The following is a 19,287-nucleotide window of genomic DNA, read 5'->3' on the forward strand; positions in this document are numbered from 1 at the left end:
CCCCCCCCTTCCCCTCCCCCACCCCACCCCCGCCCCTCCACAGAGAGGCCAAGGATGATCATTGAGGAAACAAGACATGGGCCGGGATTCTCCCCTACCGGTGGGGCGGGGGGTCCCGGCGGGATGAAGTGGCGGGAACCACTCCGGCGTCGGGCCGCCCAAAGGTGCGGATTTCTCCGCACCTTTAGGGGCCAAGTCCTCACCTTGAGGGGCTAGCCCCACGCCAGAGTGCTTTCCACTCCACCGGCTGGCGTGGAAGGCCTTTGGCGCCATGCCAGCCGGGGCCGAAAGGACTTTGCCGGCCGGCGGAAGTCCTCCCGTGCGCGGGAGCGTCAGTGGCTGCTGGCGCCATCCCCGCGCATGCGCAGGGTTTTTTTTCTTAAGCATCGGCCATGGTGAAGGCTGTGGCTGAGGCAGAGGGAAAAGAGTGCCCTCATGGCACAGGCCCGCCCGTGGAACGGTGGGCCCCAATCGCGGACCAGGCCTCCGTGGGGGCACCCCCCGGGGCCAGATCACCCCCCCCCCCCCAGGATGCCGGAGCCCGCCCATGCCGCCTAGTCCCGCCGGTAAGAGAGGTGGTTTGATTCTCGCCGGCGGGCCAGGCATTCCAGCAGCGGGACTTCGGCCCATCGCGTGCCGGAGAATCGTCGGGGGGGGGGGGTCGGCAGGGTCGGGATTCACGCCAGCCCCCGGCGATTCTCCGACCCGGCGGGGGGTCGGAGAATCCCGCCCCTGGTGTTTTATTTATTTAAAGTGTGCTTTGGAATTTGGTCTTTCCATCCTGTTTCCATGTGCAATATTTATTACTCTTTTCTGATCTGTTAATTTCTCCCTCCTGCCAAAAAAACAAAATCAATCTATATTTTTTCTGCCGTTATTGACATGTACAAACTGGAGACATTATGATAAATGTATCTGTTTTAATGATACTCAAGTGAGGTTTTTGATGTGTTTGGAGAGAAATTTGGTTCTAAAATATTTGGATCCCTGACTTTTGCAGATCGATGAATAATACTTTGTTCAGCTAACTCTCATGGGGTTGAATTTTATACGAGATGGATTTTTACATGAGGAGAAATGGTAAGTAACATCCTTGAGTACTTCAACATACTAAGTCTCTATGCTTATGTTGCATCGATAAATATAATGGTAATTGTATCTATTGTTCAGATACCGGACCAGACCCCAATTTTTGTTCGGATACCAGACAAGAAACCACAAACAATTTGTAATGTGTAAAACTGTCAGGAAAGGATACTTCACTCCAGGAGTGATGACTCTGATCAATAGGTACCTTTCATGTTCAAACAAACTTTAAGCTAAACACAGAAATAACCACATTAACATCAAATAAATAACTTTGCAATTAACAGTTAAACAGCTCTTAAATAAAAGGAAAAACTTTAACTTATGTCCTCCGACTTCACTATAAATATTCAAACCAAGCAACTCAATACTGTTCGAACGCCACTTATAGAATATAATTTTTTTACAGTGCAGAAGGAGGCCATTCGGCCCATCGAGTCTACAACGGCCACTGAAGGAGTACCCTACTGCCCACATCTCCACCCCATCCCCACAGCCCAAACAACCACACCTAACATTTGGACAATTTAGCATGACCAATCCACCTAACCCGCACATCATTGGACTGTGGGAGGAAACAGGGGCACCCGGAGGAAACCCACGCGACCACAGGGAGAACGTGCAGACTCCACACAGACAGTAACCCAAGCAGGAACCAAACCTGGGACATTGGTGCTGTGTAGCAACAGTGCTAACCACTGTGCTGCCCTGCCACTCGACTCTTCCACTATCAACAGCCACGGTATTACCATTAACCTGAACCTGAACTGGACTAGCCATAAAAGAGTGCTGTGGCTGTAAGAGCAGGTTGGAGCCTCAGAATCCTGCAGTGAATAACTCATCTGCTGAATCTCCAAATTCTGTCCATCAGCTACGAGGCACAAGTCGGGAATGTGATGGAATACTCCCCACTTTGCTGGATAGGTGCAGCTGAACAACATTTGGGGAGCTCAACACCACCCAGGACAAAGCAGCCCTATTGATTGGCACCCCATCTCCAAACATTCACTCGCTCCACCACAGACGAACAGTAGCAGCCGTGCATACCATCTACAAGATGCACAGCAGGAATTCACCAAGGCTCCTTAGACAGCATCTTCCAAACCCATGACCACTACCATCTAGAAGGGCAAAGGCAGTAGATATAGGGGAGCAGCACCACCTGCAAGCTCCCCTCCAAGCTGCATGTCATCCTGATATGAAAATGTATCTTTGTCCCTTCACTGTTGCTGGGTCAATATCTTGGAACTCGCTTCTCAACAGCACTGTGGGTGTACCTATACCACATGGACTGCAATCGTTCAAGAATGCAGTTCACCACCACTTTCTCAAGGGCAATTAGGGATGGGCAATAAATACTGGTGTAGCCAGCGAAGCCAACATCCCTTGAATAAATAAAAAGATAAATAAAAAGAATTTAAAAATCATGGAATCCATGCAGTGCAGAAGGAGGACAATAGGCCCATCAAGTCTGCACTGACCCTGTGAAAGAGCACCTTACCCAGGCCCACTCCCCCGCACTATCCCCACAACCCCATCTAACCTAAACATATTTTGGCACAAAGGGGCAATTTAGCATGGCCAGTGCACCTAACCTGCACATCTTTGGAACGTGCGAGGAAACCGGAGCACCCAAAGGAAATCCACACAGACACGGGGAGAAAGTACAAACTCCACATCCAAGGCCGGAATTGGATCCGGGCCCCTGGCGCTGCGAGGCAGCAGCGCAAACCAGTGTGCCACCATGCCGCCAGAAAGAAGATCTGCTGATGGAGGTTGCGCAACTGAATTAAAAAGCTAAATTAAAAATCAGAACCACAAAAGTAGTAACCTCTGGATTACTACCTAAGCCACAAGATAATTGCCGTAGGATAAATAAGGTCAGAGATCTGAACATGTGCTCAAAGATTGCTGTATGAGAAATGGGGTTTGATTCATGAGGTACTGGGAGAAGTGTGAGCTGTACCTCTTGGCTGTTCTTCAATCTTAATCACAAAAGACAAGTGGCCTGGCACATTGTATAACTCCAACTGTAGACCATAAGGCCATGAGACATAGAAGCAGAATTAGGCCACTCGGACCATCAAGCTTGCTCCGCCATTCAATCATGGCTGATATTTTTCTTATCCCCGTTCTCCTGCCTTCTCCCCATAACCCCTGATGCCCTTATTAATCAAGAACCTGTCTATCTCTGGCTTAAAGACACTCAGTGACTTGCCTCCACAGCCTTCTGCAGGAAAGAGTTCCACACATTCACCACACTCTGGCTGAAAATAATCCGCCTCATCTCGGTTTTAAAGGATCGTCCCTTTAGTCTGAGATTGTGTCCTCTGCTTCTAGTTTTTCCTACATCCTCTCTACATCCACTCTATCCAGGCCTCTCAGTATCCTGTAAGTTTCAATAAGATCCCCCTCATCCTCCTAAACTCCAACGAGTACAGACCCAGAGTCCTCAACCGTTCCTCATACTACAAGCTCTTCATTCCAGGGATCATTCTTGTAAACCTTCTCTGGATTCTTTCCAAGGCCAGCACATCTTTCATTAGATACTGGGCCCAAAACTGCTCACAATACTCCAAATGGTATCTGACCAGAGCCTTAAACAGCCTCAGAAGTACATCCCTGGTCTTGTATTCTAGCCCTCTTGACATGAATGCTAACATTGCATTTGCCTTCCTAACTGCCGACTGAACCTGCATGTTATCCTTCAGAGAAACATGAACCAGGACGCCCACCCTTTGAGCTTTTGATTTCCTAACCATTTCCCCATTTAGAAAATAGTCTAAATTCCTCCTTCCAAAGTGCATAACCTCACACTTTTCCACATTGTATTTCATCTGCCACTTTATTGCCCACTCTCCTAGTCTGTCCAAATCCTTCTGCAGCCCCCTTGCTTCCTTAATACTACCTGTCGCTCTACAGATCTTTGTATCATCAGCACACTTAGCAACAGTGCCTTCAGTTCCTTCCTCCAGATCATTAATGTATATTGTGAAAAGTTGTGGTCCCAGCACCAACCCCTGAGGTACACCACTAGCCACCGGCTGCAATCCTGAAAAAGACCTCTTTATCCCCACTCTTTGCCTTCTGCCAGTCAGCCAATCCTCTATCCATGCCAGGATCTTACCCTTAATACCATGGGCTCTTAACTTATTTAACAGTCTCCTATGCAAAACTTGGCAAAGGCCTTCTGGAAATCTAAATAAATCACGTCCACTGGTTCTCCTTGGTCTGTTGGTTCTCTTAGTTTGTTACCTCCTTAAAGAATTCAGACAAATTTGTCAGACATGACCTCCATTTGACAAAGCCGTGATGACTCAATATTTTATCATGCACTTCCAAGTACTCCTCAATTTCATCTTTAATAACAGACTCTAAAATCTTACCAATGACCAAAGTCAGGCTAACCGGCCTATAATTTCCCGTATTTTGCCTCCCTCCCTTCTTAAACAGTGGTGTTACATTAGCCACTTTCCAGTCCTCTGGGACCCTTCGTGCCTCCAGTGATTCCTGAAAGATCACCACCAATGCCTCAACAATCACCTCAGCTATCTCTTTTAGAACACTGAGGTGTAGTCCATCTTATCCACCTTCGTGTGACTTATCCATCTTCAGTCCCCTGATTCTTCTGGAGCTCTGGCATCCAACTGGTGTCTTCCACCGTGAAGACTGATGCAAAGTAACTATTCAGTTCCTCTGCCATTTCTTTGTTTCCTATTATTACTTCTCCAGCCACGTGTTCCAGTGGTCCAATGTCTATTTTTGCCTTTCCCTTCCCTTTTATGTGTTGAAAAAAACTCTTCCTACCTTCTTTTACATTACTAGCTAGCCGACACTCATATTTCATCTTCTCTCCCCTTATTGCTTTTTTAGTTGTCCTCTGCTCACTTTTAAAGGCTTCCCAATCCTTTGGCGTCTCACTAATCCTCGCCACTTTGTATGCTTTTTCTTTTGCTTTTATGCTGTCCTTGACTTCCCTCATCAACCATGGATGCCTTGTCCTCCCCTTAGCATGTTTCTTCCTGCTTGGGATGAAACTCTGTTGTGCCTCCACAATACCCTCAACAACTCCTGCCATTGCTGTTCCACTGTCTTCCCTGCTTGGCTCCTTTTCCAATCAAATCTGGCCAGCTCCTCCCTCATATCTTTGTAGTCACCCTTATTTAATTGAAATACCATTACATCTGATTCCAGCTTCTCCCTCTCTAATTGCAGCGTAAATTCTATCATATTGTGGTCACTGCTCCCGAGGGGTTCCTTCACCTTAAGATCCCTAATCAAGTCTACCTCATTACACATCACCAAATCCAGAATTGCCTGTTCTCTCGTGGGCTCTACCACAAGCTGCTCCAAAAAGCCATCTCGTAAACATTCCAAAATTCCTTTTCTTGGGATCCACTACCAACCTGATTTTCCCAGTCCATCTGCATCTCGAAGTCCCCCCCAATATCACAATGATTATTGTGATATTGCCTTTTTTACATGCTTTCTCTATCTCCTTATTTATTTTCTGCCCCACATCCTGACTACTGCTAGGGGGCCTGTACATAACTCCCATCAGTGTCTTTTTACCTATGCGATTCCTCAACCCTACCCACAGAGATTCTCTACCTATCTGATCCTATATCGCTCCTTGCTTTCGATTTAACTTCATTCCTTACTAACAATGCAACCCCACCCCCTTTGCCCATCTACCTTAACTTTCAATAGGACACATATCCTTGTATATTTAGATCCCAGCCCTGATCCCCTTGCAGCCTCTGTGATGCCCACAACATCGTACCGGCCAATTTCAATGAATTATGGGGGGAAGGGTTCATTTGAGGGAAGATCTGGACAGTTAAAGAGAGATGACAAGGCAATAGAGCAGGATCGTGAGCTGGGTAATGGTAACCTGAGTGTGACAGAATGGGACAGAGTGTCACACATTACAATGCACCAATAAATATGGAAAGAGTTGGAAAAAAAAGACCAATATGAAATCAACTGTGGATCAAGCCATTTTTAATCTAATGTTGTGTAATGAGTCAGGTTTAATTAGTAATGCCATAGTAAAAGGTTCACCAATATATAGTGATCATAAAACCATTGAATTCAATGTTAAGTTTGAAAATGGCACACGCCAATCACAAAAAGAATCTCAGCAAAGCCAGTTACACGGGTATGAGCAGAGAGCTGGCTAAGCTTAATTGGGTAAATAGATTAAAAGATATGGCAGTAAATAAAAATTTAAAGAAACAATTCAAGCAGTTCAACAAAGTACATTGCATTGGAAAACAAAAGTTCTTCGCGAAAGATCCATCTGTGCCTTATTCAGGAGGTAAAGGATAGTTTTAGATTGAAAGGAGAGGGGCAGTACGGTGGCACAGTGGTTAGCATTGCTGCCTCACAGCTAGAGACCCATGTTCGATTCTGGCCTCGGGTGACTGTCTGTGGGAGTTTGCACATTCTCCCCGTGTCTGCGTGGGTTTCCATCGGGTGCTCCGGTTTCTTCCCACAGTCCAAAGATGTGCCGGTTAGGTGGATTGGCCATGTCAAATTGCCCCTTAGTGTCCAAGGTTGAGCAGGTTTAGAGCGGGGGAGTGGGCATACGTAGGGTGCTCTTTCAGAGTGTCGGTGCTGACTCGATGGGCTGAAGGCCTCCTTCTGCACATAGGAATTCTATGATTCTATGTTAAAGCCTTGGACATTTTTTGAATTATCTGGGAGTTTGGGGAGCTTTTGCCATCCCTCATTCAGAGTCAACTTGCCAAACATTCAGAACTCTTTTTTTCCCATCATATGAATTGTCGAGATTGTTCGAATTTTGGCATTCTTGTGTTTGTCCAGATGAATGCAAGATGAAAAACATCAGCAACTTCAGTTGTAATTGTACAAAACACTGGTGAGGCCACAACTGGAGTATTGTGTGCAGTTCTGGTCACATTGCAGGATGACTGTAATTGCTCTCGAGAGAGTGCAGAGGAGGTTTACAAGAATGTTGCCAAGGCTAGAAAAGTATAGCTACGAGGAGAGATTGGATAGGTTGGGCTAATTTTCCTTGGAACAAAGAAGGCTGAGGAATGACATGATTTTGAGAGGAAGAGATAAGAGTGGACAGGATAAAATTGTTTCCCTTGGTGGAGAATTCTACTAACCATAGATCCAAGATGAGGCAGAAGATGTAGAGGGGACATGTGGAAGAATATTTTTACGCAGCGGGTAGTGGGAGTCTGGAATTCACTGCCCGAGTTGGTGGCGGAGGCAGGGACCCTAAACTCTTTTTAAAAGTATCTGGATCTGTCTCTTAAGTGTTGTCAACTACATGGCTATGGACTGGGTACAGGAAGGTGGGATTAGAAAGGGCACCTGGGTGTATTTGGGCTAGCAATGGACAAGGCGAGTTCCCTCTGTGTAAAAAGCCTACCTCGTACATCTCCTCTAAACTTTTCCCCTCACACCTTAAACTTATGTCCCTGAGTAATTGACACTTCCACCCTGGGAAAAAGCTTCTGACTATTCAGTCCATGCCACTCATAACTTTGCAGAGTTCTATGGTGGAGAATTCTACTAACCATAGATCCAAGATGAGGCAGAAGATGTAGAGGGGACATGAGGAAGAATATTTTTACGCTCAACATCCGTCGTTCCGTGAGAACAACCCGAGTTTATCCAACCTCTCCTCATAGTTAATATCCTCCATACCAGGCATCATCCTGGTAAATCTCTTTGGTACTCTCTCCAATGCCTCAACATTCTTCTGGCAGTGTGGTGACCAGAATTGAACACTATATTCCAAGTGCGGCCTAACTAAGGTTCTATACAGCTGCAGCATGACTTGCCAATTTTTATTCTCAATGCCCTGACCGATAAAGGCAAGCATGCCATCTGCCTTCTTGACTACCTTCTCCACCTGCGTTGCCACTTATAGTGACCTGTACATCCAGACCCCTCTGCCTGTCAATACTCTAAAGGGTTCTGCCATTTACTGTATATTTCCCACTTGTATTAGACCTTCCAAAATGCATTACCTGACATCCTGTCCAAACCTGGCATTTCTCATCTTTGTGGTGGTGGTGGGGGTACTGGAGTCAGGCTGGAGTTCATAGATGTGCAATTCGTGGAGGCAATTGGCCACCTTTACAAAGAAAAGGAAACTTTGCCTGGGAAAAACAGAGTTTTATGAGAACCTGTGACTCAGATTAATATGCTGAAGGGACTAACTGAGCAATCTGCGAGATCCATCCTTGTTGTATCTGCTATTTTTTCCAATTAATTAACAGGCCATTTTTAATTTATCTTGGTTTGATTGTAAAGAATAAGTTTTGAAAAGTGATCTTGTTCATTGAGTTTTTCCATTGGGGCTGTTTGGAAATGACGGTTCTGTCATAATATGCACCCATGCACATCATGAGGTAAAAGCAGGCAGTGACAGACACCCAGGTGAGTCAATCAATATACAGAACAGAACACGACCAATCACAAGACAAGACACCAGAGGGGGCTTCCACCTATAAAACACACGAGGCATCAGCACTCGGCCTCTTTCCACTGGTGATACCTGTAGTGACAGTCAGGGTGTACAAATCATTCAACACCTTCTACACGCGGATCAGAGCTAGTCTGGTCTAGATAGTTAACGTTAGTTTACTTACAGTAGTAGAGAGTCAACCCACAGGCAGCTGTGTGTTTCGTTACTGGAGTTCAATAAATCTCATATTGAACCAACGCCCATCTTTGGTGTATACTTGATCAGTTAACTGCATCGTGTGCAATCCATGTTACCGCAGGGTGAACAACAAGACAGGTTCTTTCAGGTTATTGGTCTTCACAGGGATTGTATCACCAGTAATATGCTGAGCAGAAGAGCTCACAGGCTCTAACATGTATTCAGTCCAAAGATACTGAACAGAAACATGGGTGCTTTGCATTAACAGAGAAAAATAACAAGAGTCCTGGTTACCCGAATACATCAATGTCTTGTGCAGCCAGTGGGACTAGCAGGCAATAAGTTGAAACAGCTTTCCACTGAGTGCAAGAGGGCTTGTTGCCCTATTATCCCCAAATTCAAGGAGGGTGATGGAATATATAAAAGTCACTCAGCCATGGTTGTGCCAGTCTGGAATATATTAGTTTGGTCACTTGTGTTTATGGTTACAAGATGATTGGAAGAATTTGAAAAGATAATACACCAATGTAATAAGATAATAGAAGAGATTAGAAGCGGTGAATGCATTTTTATTGGGTTTGTGTTATTTTGTTGTAACTTGTATGTATCCTTTATAAACTATGCTTTATTGATGGAATGCAAGAGACTGATGGTAAAAATGATATAGAGAGATACAAGTGAACTCACACTGGAATCATGAAGTATGAGATCTCAAATAAATAAATTATACTGCGTTGTTACTACTACTGCCAAACATATTTGTATCATACTTTCAAGGTAATTGTTTAGCACAGGGCTAAATTGCTGGCTTTGAAAGCAGACCAAGGCAGGCCAGCAGCACGGTTCAATTCCCGTAACAGCCTCCCCGAACAGGCGCCGGAATGTGGCGACGAGGGGATTTTCACAGTAACTTCATTTGAAGCCTACTTGTGACAATAAGCAATTTTCATTTCATTTCATTTCACATCCCATAGGAGCTTTAGAAAACAAAGTATGACACAAGAGAGCAGAATGTGAGGTGGGAAGCTCATCTCAAGATCAAATGGGACACCAAGGTTGCAAACAGACTGGCTTAATTTCAGACCGTTGCCATTGAGAGGGATAAGCCAGGGATAAGGAACAGAGTTTAAAACAGGGACTAAATACAAAGACTTCAGTCTTCCCAAAATCCTGGAAGGTTGTGGGGCTGGATGATGAGAGAGAGGGGGGAGAAACAAAGTCATGGAGGGATTTGAAAACAAGGCTGAAAATGTTAAAATCAAGACTGGACTGGGAGCCAATGTTGGTCTGTGAGCACAGAGGGTAATCAGGGATCAGGACATGAGCAGCCAAGTTTTAGATGACCTCAAATTTACTGGGATAGAAAGCGGGAGACTAGCCAGGAGTCAGTGGAAAGAGTCAAGTCTAAAGGGTTTCGATAGAAGATCAGCTGAGACACAAGCAAATTTGGGTAATGTTACGGAGGTGGGAATGGGTGTTGGTAGCTTTAGCACAATATGAGGTTGGAAGCTTTAAGGATAAGAGTGGTCCGAGGACGAATGTGCTAAATTGGGTAATTATAACAATATTAGGCGGGAACTGAAGAACATAGATTGGGGGCGGATGTTTGAGGGCAAATCAACATCTGACATGTGGGAGGCTTTCAAATGGCAGTTGAAAGGAATACAGGACCGGCATGTTCCTGTGAGGAAGAAAGGTAAATACGGCAATTTTCGGGAACCTTGGATGACGAGTGATATTGTAGGCCTCGTCAAAAAGAAAAAGGAGGCATTTGTCAGGGCTAAAAGGCTGGGAACAGACGAAGCCTGCGTGGAATATAAGGAAAGTAGGAAGGAACTTAAGCAAGGAGTCAGGAGGGCTAGAAGGGGTCACGAAAAGTCATTGGCAAATAGGGTTAAGGAAAATCCCAAGGCTTTTTACACGTACATAAAAAGCAAGAGGGTGGAAAGGGTTGGCCCACTGAAGGATAGGCAAGGGAATCTATGTGTGGAGCCAGAGGAAATGGGCGAGGTACTAAATGAATACTTTGCATCAGTATTCACCAAAGAGAAGGAATTGGTAGATGTTGAGTCTGGAGAAGGGGGTGTAGGTAGCCTGGGTCACATTGTGATCCAAAAAGACGAGGTGTTGGGTGTCTTAAAAAATATTAAGGTTGATAAGTCCCCAGGGCCTGATGGGATCTACCCCAGAATAATGAAGGAGGCTGGAGAGGAAATTGCTGAGGTCTTGACAGAAATCTTTGGATCCTCGCTGTCTTCAGGGGATGTCCCGGAGGACTGGAGAATAGCCAATGTTGTTCCTCTGTTTAAGAAGGGTAGCAAGGATAATCCCGGTAACTACAGGCCAGTGAGCCTGACTTCAGTGATAGGGAAATTACTGGAGAGAATTCTTCGAGACAGGATCTACTCCCATTTGGAAGCAAATGGACGTATTAGTGAGAGGCAGCACGGTTTTGTGAAGGGGAGGTCGTGTCTCACTAACTTGATAGAGATTTTCGAGGAGGTCACTAAGATGATTGATGCAGGTAGGGCAGTAGATGTTGTCTATATGGACTTCAGTAAGGCCTTTGACAAGGTCCCTCATGGTAGACTAGTACAAAAGGTGAAGTCACACGGGATCAGGGGTGAGCTGGCAAGGTGGATACAGAACTGGCTAGGCCATAGAAGGCAGAGAGTAGCAATGGAGGGATGCTTTTCTAATTGGAGGGCTGTGACCAGTGGTGTTCCACAGGGATCAGTGCTGGGACCTTTGCTCTTTGTAGTATATATAAATGATTTGGAGGAAAATGTAACTGGTCTGATTAGTAAGTTTGCAGACGACACAAAGGTTGGTGGAATTGCGGATAGCGATGAGGACTGTCGGAGGATACAGCAGGATTTAGATTGTCTGGAGACTTGGGCGGAGAGATGGCAGATGGAGTTTAATCCGGACAAATGTGAGGTAATGCATTTTGGAAGGTCTAATGCAGGTAGGGAATATACAGTGAATGGTAGAACCCTCAAGAGTATTGAAAGTCAAAGAGATCTAGGAGTACAGGTCCACAGGTCATTGAAAGGGGCAACACAGGTGGAGAAGGTAGTCAAGAAGGCATACGGCATGCTTGCCTTCATTGGCCGGGGCATTGAGTATAAGAATTGGCAAGTCATGTTGCAGCTGTATAGAACCTTAGTTAGGCCACACTTGGAGTATAGTGTTCAATTCTGGTCGCCACACTACCAGAAGGATGTGGAGGCTTTAGAGAGGGTGCAGAAGAGATTTACCAGAATGTTGCCTGGTATGGAGGGCATTAGCTATGAGGAGCGATTGAATAAACTCGGTTTGTTCTCACTGGAACGAAGGAGGTTGAGGGGAGACCTGATAGAGGTATACAAAATTATGAGGGGCATAGACAGAGTGGATAGTCAGAGGCTTTTCCCCAGGGTCGAGGGGTCAATTACTAGGGGGCATAGGTTTAAGGTGAGAGGGGCAAGGTTTAGAGTAGATGTACGAGGCAAGTTTTTTACGCAGAGGGTAGTGGGTGCCTGGAACTCGCTACCGGAGGAGGTAGTGGAAGCAGGGACGATAGGGACATTTAAGGGGCATCTTGACAAATATATGAATAGGATGGGAATAGAAGGATACGGACCCAGGAAGTGTAGAAGATTGTAGTTTAGTCGGGCAGCATGGTCGGCACGGGCTTGGAGGGCCGAAGGGCCTGTTCCTGTGCTGTACATTTCTTTGTTCTTTGTTGTTCTTATCTCAAGATCGAATGTGACACCAAAGTTGCAAACAAACTGGCTTAATTTCAGACTACTGTCATAGAGAGGGATGGAGTTGACAGCTAAGGAAATGGAATTTGAAGCAAGGGCCATAAACAATAGCTTCAGTCTTCCCAAGATGTAACTGGAGAAAATGCCTGTTCAGGCAGTACTGGAGATTGGACAAGCAATCTCATGACTTCACAACAATGGAGGAATCGAGAGGTATGATAGCCACTTCCTATTTCATTGCATCCAAGATATTGCAAATGATCCACTGGCTACAATTAGTAAGATAAGAATGAAACCATGTGACAGTAGTCCCACACTGTTGGAAGACAACGGAGAGGCATTGGAGGAGGAAGACGTGGTCAACTGTGTCATAGGATGCAGACAGGTTGAGCAGGACAAGGTTGGAATGTTTTCCTTTGCCACAGTCACATAGGATGCCATTTGTGACTTTGATAAGAACCCTCACGGTACTGTGACAGTGGTGGAAACCTGATTGGAGGGATTCAAACACAGAAGTCCAGGAAAGATGGAAACAGATTTAGGAAGCAACAACAATGAAGGTTTGAGCCCATGAGATCCAAGAACATTTGGCTAATTGGATCCAAAATTGGCTAAGTGGCAGGAAGCAGAGGTCAAGAGTGTTTTTCTGACTGGAAGCCTGTGTCCAGTGTTGGGGCATTTGCTGATTGTGGCTTATCTAAATGATTTAGATATGAATGTAGAAGGGTGATCAGTACGTTTGCAGATGATGTTTCAAGTTCAAAAACTGGCAAGTAATGCTACAGTTGAAAAGAACCTTGGTAAGGCCACACTTGGACCATTGCGCACAATTCTGGTCACCACACTACCAGAAGGATGTGGAGGCTTGGAGAGAGTGCAGAGGAGGTTTACCAGGATGTTGCCTGGTCTGGAGGGTGTTAGCTATGCGGAGAGGCTGAATAGATTCGGACAGTTTTCATTATAATGATGGAGTTTGAGGGATGACCTGATAGAGGTTTACAAGATTAGGAGGGGCATGGATAGAGTGGATGGACAGGTACTCTTTCCCAGCGTGGAGGGGTCAGTCACCAACCAGCGGGTATAGGTTTAAGGTCCATGGGACAAAGTTTAGAGGAGTTGTCCGAGGCAGGTTTTTTATGCAGAGTGTGGTGAGTGCCTGGAACGCGTTGCCAGGGGAGGTTGTGGATTCAGAAACATTAATGGCATTCAAAAGGCATCTCGACAAATACATGGATAGGATGGGAATAGAGGGATACGGTACTAGGAAGTGCCGAGGGTTTTGGCCAAGGTTGGTATCATGACCGGTACAGGGTTGGAGGGCCGAAGGGCTTGTTCCTGTGCTGTATTGTTCGTTGTTCTTTGTTACAAAAATCGATGTGTTGTAAATAGTGAGGAGAGTAACGTTTGATCACAGGAGGATATAGATGGGCTGGTCAGACGGGCTGATCAGTGGAAAAGGGAATTCAATCCAGTTAAGTGTGAAGTGATTCACTTGGGCAGAACAAACAAGGCAAGCGAATGCATGATAAATGGCAAGGCCCTGGATCAGAGGGATCTCGGTGTGCATGTACACTGGTCCCTTAAGGTAGCTGAGCAGGTGTAAGCAGTGGTTAAGAAGGCATTTGGTATACTTGTTTTTATTAGCCGAGGCATAGAGTTTAAGAGCAAGGAGGGTATGCTGGAACTGTATAAAATGTTGGTTCGGCCACAGCTAGAGTATTGTGTGCAGTTCTGGATTTCACATTATAGAAGGGATGTGATAGCACTGGAAAGGGTGCAGAGGAGATTTACCAGGATGGTGACCAGGCAGAAGATATTAGTTATGAAGAGGGATTAGATAGACTTGCATTGTTTTCCTTGGAGCAGAGGCGGCTGAGGGGGATATGATTGAGATCTATATAATTATGAGGGGCATAGATAGAGTAGATAGGAAGAAACCTTTCCCCTTGTAGAGGGATCAATGACCACAGGGTATAGATTTAAGTTAAGGGAAGGAGGTTTAGAGGGGATGTGAGGAGAAATCTTTTTACCAGAGGGCGGTAGGAGTTTGGAATTTGCTGCCTGAAAGGGTGGTGGATGCAGAGACCCTCAAAACATTGAAGAAGTATTTACCGGTGCACTTGCGATCCCAGAGCATACAAGGCTATGGGCCAATTGCTGAAAAAAGGAATTTGAATGACCGGCGCAGACACATTGAGCCAAAGGGCTTTTTCTGTGCTGCATGAATCTTTGGGTGCAATTCTCCAGAAAGGTTACCAAGAGTGGCAGCAAGTGGGAACTGCCTCGGCTTTCCAGAGTTTGGCATGGCAAGGCTGACTGCACAATATTCAGCACCACTTGCAACTTTTCAGATAATGAAGCAGTCCAAATCCAAATGCAGCAAGGCCTGGGCAATATCCAGGCTTGGCCTGACAAGTGGCAAGTTACATTCAAAGAACAAACAATACAGCACAGGAACTGGCCCTTCGGCTCTCCACGCCTGTACTGGTCATGATACTAACCTTGGCGAAAACCCTCAGCACTTCATTGTGCGATATCCCTCTATACCCATCCTATCCATGTATTTGTCAAGATGCCTTTTGAACGCCGTTATGTATCTGCTTCCACAACCTCCCCTGGCAACGCGTACCAGGCACTCACCACCCTCGGTGTAAAAAATCCTGACTCGCACGACTCCTCTAAACTTTGCCCCACAGACCTTGAACCTATGCTCCATTGTGACTGACATCTCCACCCTGAATCCATGCCCCTCAGAATCTTGTAGACCTCTATCAGGTCATCCCTCAACCTCCTTCGTTCTAATGAAAACAGTCCGAGTCTATTCAGTCTCTCCGCATAGCTAACACCCTCCAGACCAGGCAACATCCTGGTAAACCTCCTCTGTGTGGCGACCAGAATTGTGCACAATATTCCAAGTGCAGCCTTAACAAGGTTCTACACAACTGCAGCATGACATGCCAATTTTATACTCGATAAGTTAACACCAAGTGGACATACCAACTGTCTCTCTCTATTATTGTCACAAGAAGGCTTACATTAACATGCAATGCAGTTACTGTGAAAAGCCCCTAGTCGTCACACTCTGGCACCTATTCAGGTACACAGAGGGAGAATTCAGAATGTCCAAATTATCTGACAGCACGTCTTTCGGGACTTGAGAGAGGAAACCGGAGCTCCCAGAGGAAACCCATGCAGACACAGGGAGCACGTGCAGATTCCGCACAGATAGTACCCCAAGAAGGAATCGAACTTGGACCCTGGTGCTCTGGTGCTGTGAAGCAACAGTGCTAACCACTGTGCTACGGTAACTACCAGCTCCACTGAATTTCACCCCTCTGATAAAGCCACGTCTCGCAGTCAGCCTGCAGGACAGGGTGCATGTGCCACTGTCAAGTGTGCCAGGGTCCTCCAGTTCCAGAGCCTCCAGAGGACGTCCGCAAGGGGTAAGCAGTTGGCTGCCTCCACCTCTCATGTTCATCCTCGGGATACACCTTGATGCAGTGATAGAGCAAGGAAGGCCAAGCATGTAGAGGATCATTGAGGGGGCACTGTGGGGGGCGGGACTAGTTAGGGGGTAAGGAGGGGAGTGTGCCTGGGGGAGAGGGTGAGGGGAGAATGGGGCAATGTTGTATACATGTATGAGACACGTTAAAATACCCTCACTACAATCAGTATGATGCTTCTGTGCTGTTCCGCGATGTGAGCCAATCGCCAATCCCATGCCTCATCTCCCCCAGACCTGGTTGTCTTGGCACCCCCCCCCCCCCCCCCCCTCCACCCTCCACCCACCACCACCACCACACACGAAACACCCTGCCCATGCACACCCTACACCCTGCCGAGGTGTACTGCACACCCTGCACTCAGACATCTGAACAGAATGTTGCCAAACCACGGCCGCGGACATGTGCCCGGGGCTGGGGCCCATTCCCTGGGTGTTCGGAGGATGGCTGCTGCAACTGTGGTGCTGCCTCCCGCAGTGTTCAAGCAGTGTCCATGCATCAAGTTGTCCATGCATCATAGCAAAAATTATATACATTATTAAAGAGATAACATACAACTGACAATAATTAAATGTATGTAGTTGTGTTAATTGGATACACACAAATGGAATATTCATTTAAATGGTTAAACAGAAATCCTCATCTGAAATTCACTCAATGCAGCCCATTACAATTCACAAAGCTCATCAAGTGCATGGCAACTCTCAGCCGAGCAATCCAATCAGCTCCATCTTCTGGATCTGTTCCAGTAACCCTCCAAGTGTATTTCCTTCAAGTGTCCATACAAAGGGCACTTAGAAATCATTGATCATGTGCTTCCATCGCCCTCAGAATTCCAGGTCATTGCTACTCGCTGCATAAACAAGATTCCTTCATTTTCCACTTGCTGCATTAAGAAGTTCTCTCTTACCCAGGACCGAAACAATGTATCCCCTAGCTAGTCAACTAACGTGGACAGTGGGGGTGGGGGGATGGTGATGGGAAACACACCTCATTATATCGAGCCCACAAGAGTGAACATATATGTGGGGGGCACTGAATTAGGTGGGATGCAAAAGTTTGATTGTCCAATGGCAGATTGAGATGCAAAGATTAAGTCAGCAGGGTGTTTGCAGCATGTCGAGCCTCATGCTATCCTGTGAAAGATTCATACTTTGTATGCCATGAGCATTCATTCGCGTCAAACATTTTTAATGAAGTTCTACCTTCCAGATAAAGTCAGCAGCGCATGAGAATCTCGCCGCATCCATCTCACATTTGTTTAAAGTTGGCGTGCACCAGCTTTGTGCAGCTATTTCCAAGGTCAATGGTTTTCCAATGGTTTTCCCGTAACAGCCTCCCCGAACAGGTGCCGGAATGTGGCGACTAGGGACTTTTCACAGTAACTTCATTGAAGCCTACTTGTGACAATAAGCGATTTTCATTTCATTTCATTTCATTTCATAGAATCATAGAATTTTACAGCGGAGAAGGAGGCCATTTGGCCCATCGAGTCTGCACCGGCTCTTGAAAAGAGCACCCTACCCAAGCCCATATCCCCACCCTATCCCCATAACCCAGTAACCCCACCCAACACTAAAGGGCAATTTTGGACACTAAGGGCAATTTAGCATGGCCAATCCACCTAACCCGCACATCTTTGGACTGTGGGAGGAAACCGGAGCACCCGGAGGAAATCCACGCACACACGGGGAGAACGTGCAGACTCCGCACAGACAGCGACCCAAGCCGGGAATCGAACCTCGGACCCTGGAGCTGTGAAGCAATTGTGCTAACCACTATGCTACCGTGCTTTCCTTGTTGACGTATTCAATACAACATAAATGAGAGACACAGGGGAATGGCAGCTTGCATGGATGCTCATAGCTGGCAGAGCTGAGTCAGTCATATGGGCAGGGGTTCTGTGGAATCTGGTCAGGGGCATACAGGAGTGAAGAAGGATCCAAGGGAGGACAGGGAGTGGGTTGGAAACATAGAGGAGTGAGGTGGAAGGACCTGGTGTCCTGGAAACAGTCAGTCAAGTTAAGGAAATTTGCCACCTTTACCACCTTCGCATTCTCGAGGTGTGTTATGTTAATGGCAATTCAGTCGGCAGGAAAGTTGGGGCCGTGATAAACCATAGAATCCCTACAGTGCAGAAGGAGGCCATTCGGCAAATCGGTTCTGCACTAACCCTCTGAAAGAGCACCCTAACCAGGTCCACTTCCCTGCCGTATCCCATAACCCCACCTAACGTTTTGACACTTGGGGGCAATTTAGCATGGCCAATCCACCCAACCTGCACATCACTGACTGTGGGATGAAACCGCAGCACTCGGAGGAAACCCACGCAGACATGGCGAGAATGTGCAAACACCACACAGACAGTCACCCAAGGCTGGAATCGAACCCGGGTCCCTGGCACGGTTAGGCAGCAGTGTAAACCACTGTGCCACCATGCCGCCCTTAGCAACTCAGCTTCTTTATGCTCGCCTTATAACTAAAGTTTTTCATTCCTTGAACCATTCAGGTAAATCTCCTCCACACCTTCTCAAGGATTATCAAAGTGTGATCAACAGAACTGGATTGGGCTGGATTCTGCACCCCGCCACATTTCTGTCTCGACCCGCCGGCGGAATTCTCCGTTACGCTGGCCGGTCAATGGGTTTCCCATTGGGGGCAGCCCCACGCCGTCCGGAAACCCACGGGTGCCGGCAAAATGGAGAATCCCGCCGGCGCAGAATCTCGCCCAATATTCTTGGTCAGAGCTTTATAAAGAACAATTCAGCATAATCTCCTTGCAGCAATACCTCTGTGTTCATAACTCAAGATCCCATATGCTTTTCTAAGTATTCTCTCAATATGTCCTGCCACCTTCAAAGATCAAACCCCATATATCCCCAGGTCCCTCTGTTCTTGAACACTCTTTAAGACTGTTTCATTGAGTCTACTTTGCCTCTCCTATCCATTCTTCCAAAATGCATCACCTCACACTTCCCTGAATTAAATTTCATCTGCTATTTGTCTGCCCATTTTGTGAGCATATGCCATGTTGCAGTCGATTGGTATCAACCTCATTCAAGTTTGCGTCATTCGCAAATTTTGAAATTATAGTCTGCATTCCAATATCCAAGTCATGTAGTTTTTCGATCAAAAGGTCCGAGGGACCAAATACTACCATCCAGTCTGAAAAGTAACCATTTACCACAATTCACTATTTTCTGCCCTTAAGCCAATTTTATCTTCCATGTTGACACTGACCCTCCTGATTCCAGGAGCCTCAATATTGTTAACCAGCCGTTTAGGTGGTACTTTCAAATGC

General features: G+C 46.3%; 1 protein-coding gene and 1 long non-coding RNA gene across 5 annotated transcripts in view; one reads left to right on the forward strand and one right to left on the reverse strand.

The window, feature by feature from the left end:
- pde1ca (phosphodiesterase 1C, calmodulin-dependent a) overlaps positions 1-19,287 on the reverse strand; it is a 1,198,716-nt gene that overhangs the window by 1,164,658 nt on the left and 14,771 nt on the right. The gene's annotated exons all lie outside the window — the stretch shown is intronic.
- Positions 1-19,287, forward strand: part of LOC140385314 (uncharacterized) — a 32,297-nt gene that overhangs the window by 421 nt on the left and 12,589 nt on the right. For both annotated transcript variants that reach the window (XR_011933333.1, XR_011933332.1), the window contains exon 2: positions 1,001-1,080. This is a non-coding gene — a long non-coding RNA (uncharacterized lncRNA). The remainder of the gene's footprint in view (positions 1-1,000; positions 1,081-19,287) is intronic.

Source organism: Scyliorhinus torazame, chromosome 11, assembly GCF_047496885.1.
Source record: "Scyliorhinus torazame isolate Kashiwa2021f chromosome 11, sScyTor2.1, whole genome shotgun sequence".
Taxonomy (NCBI): Eukaryota; Metazoa; Chordata; class Chondrichthyes; order Carcharhiniformes; family Scyliorhinidae; genus Scyliorhinus; species Scyliorhinus torazame.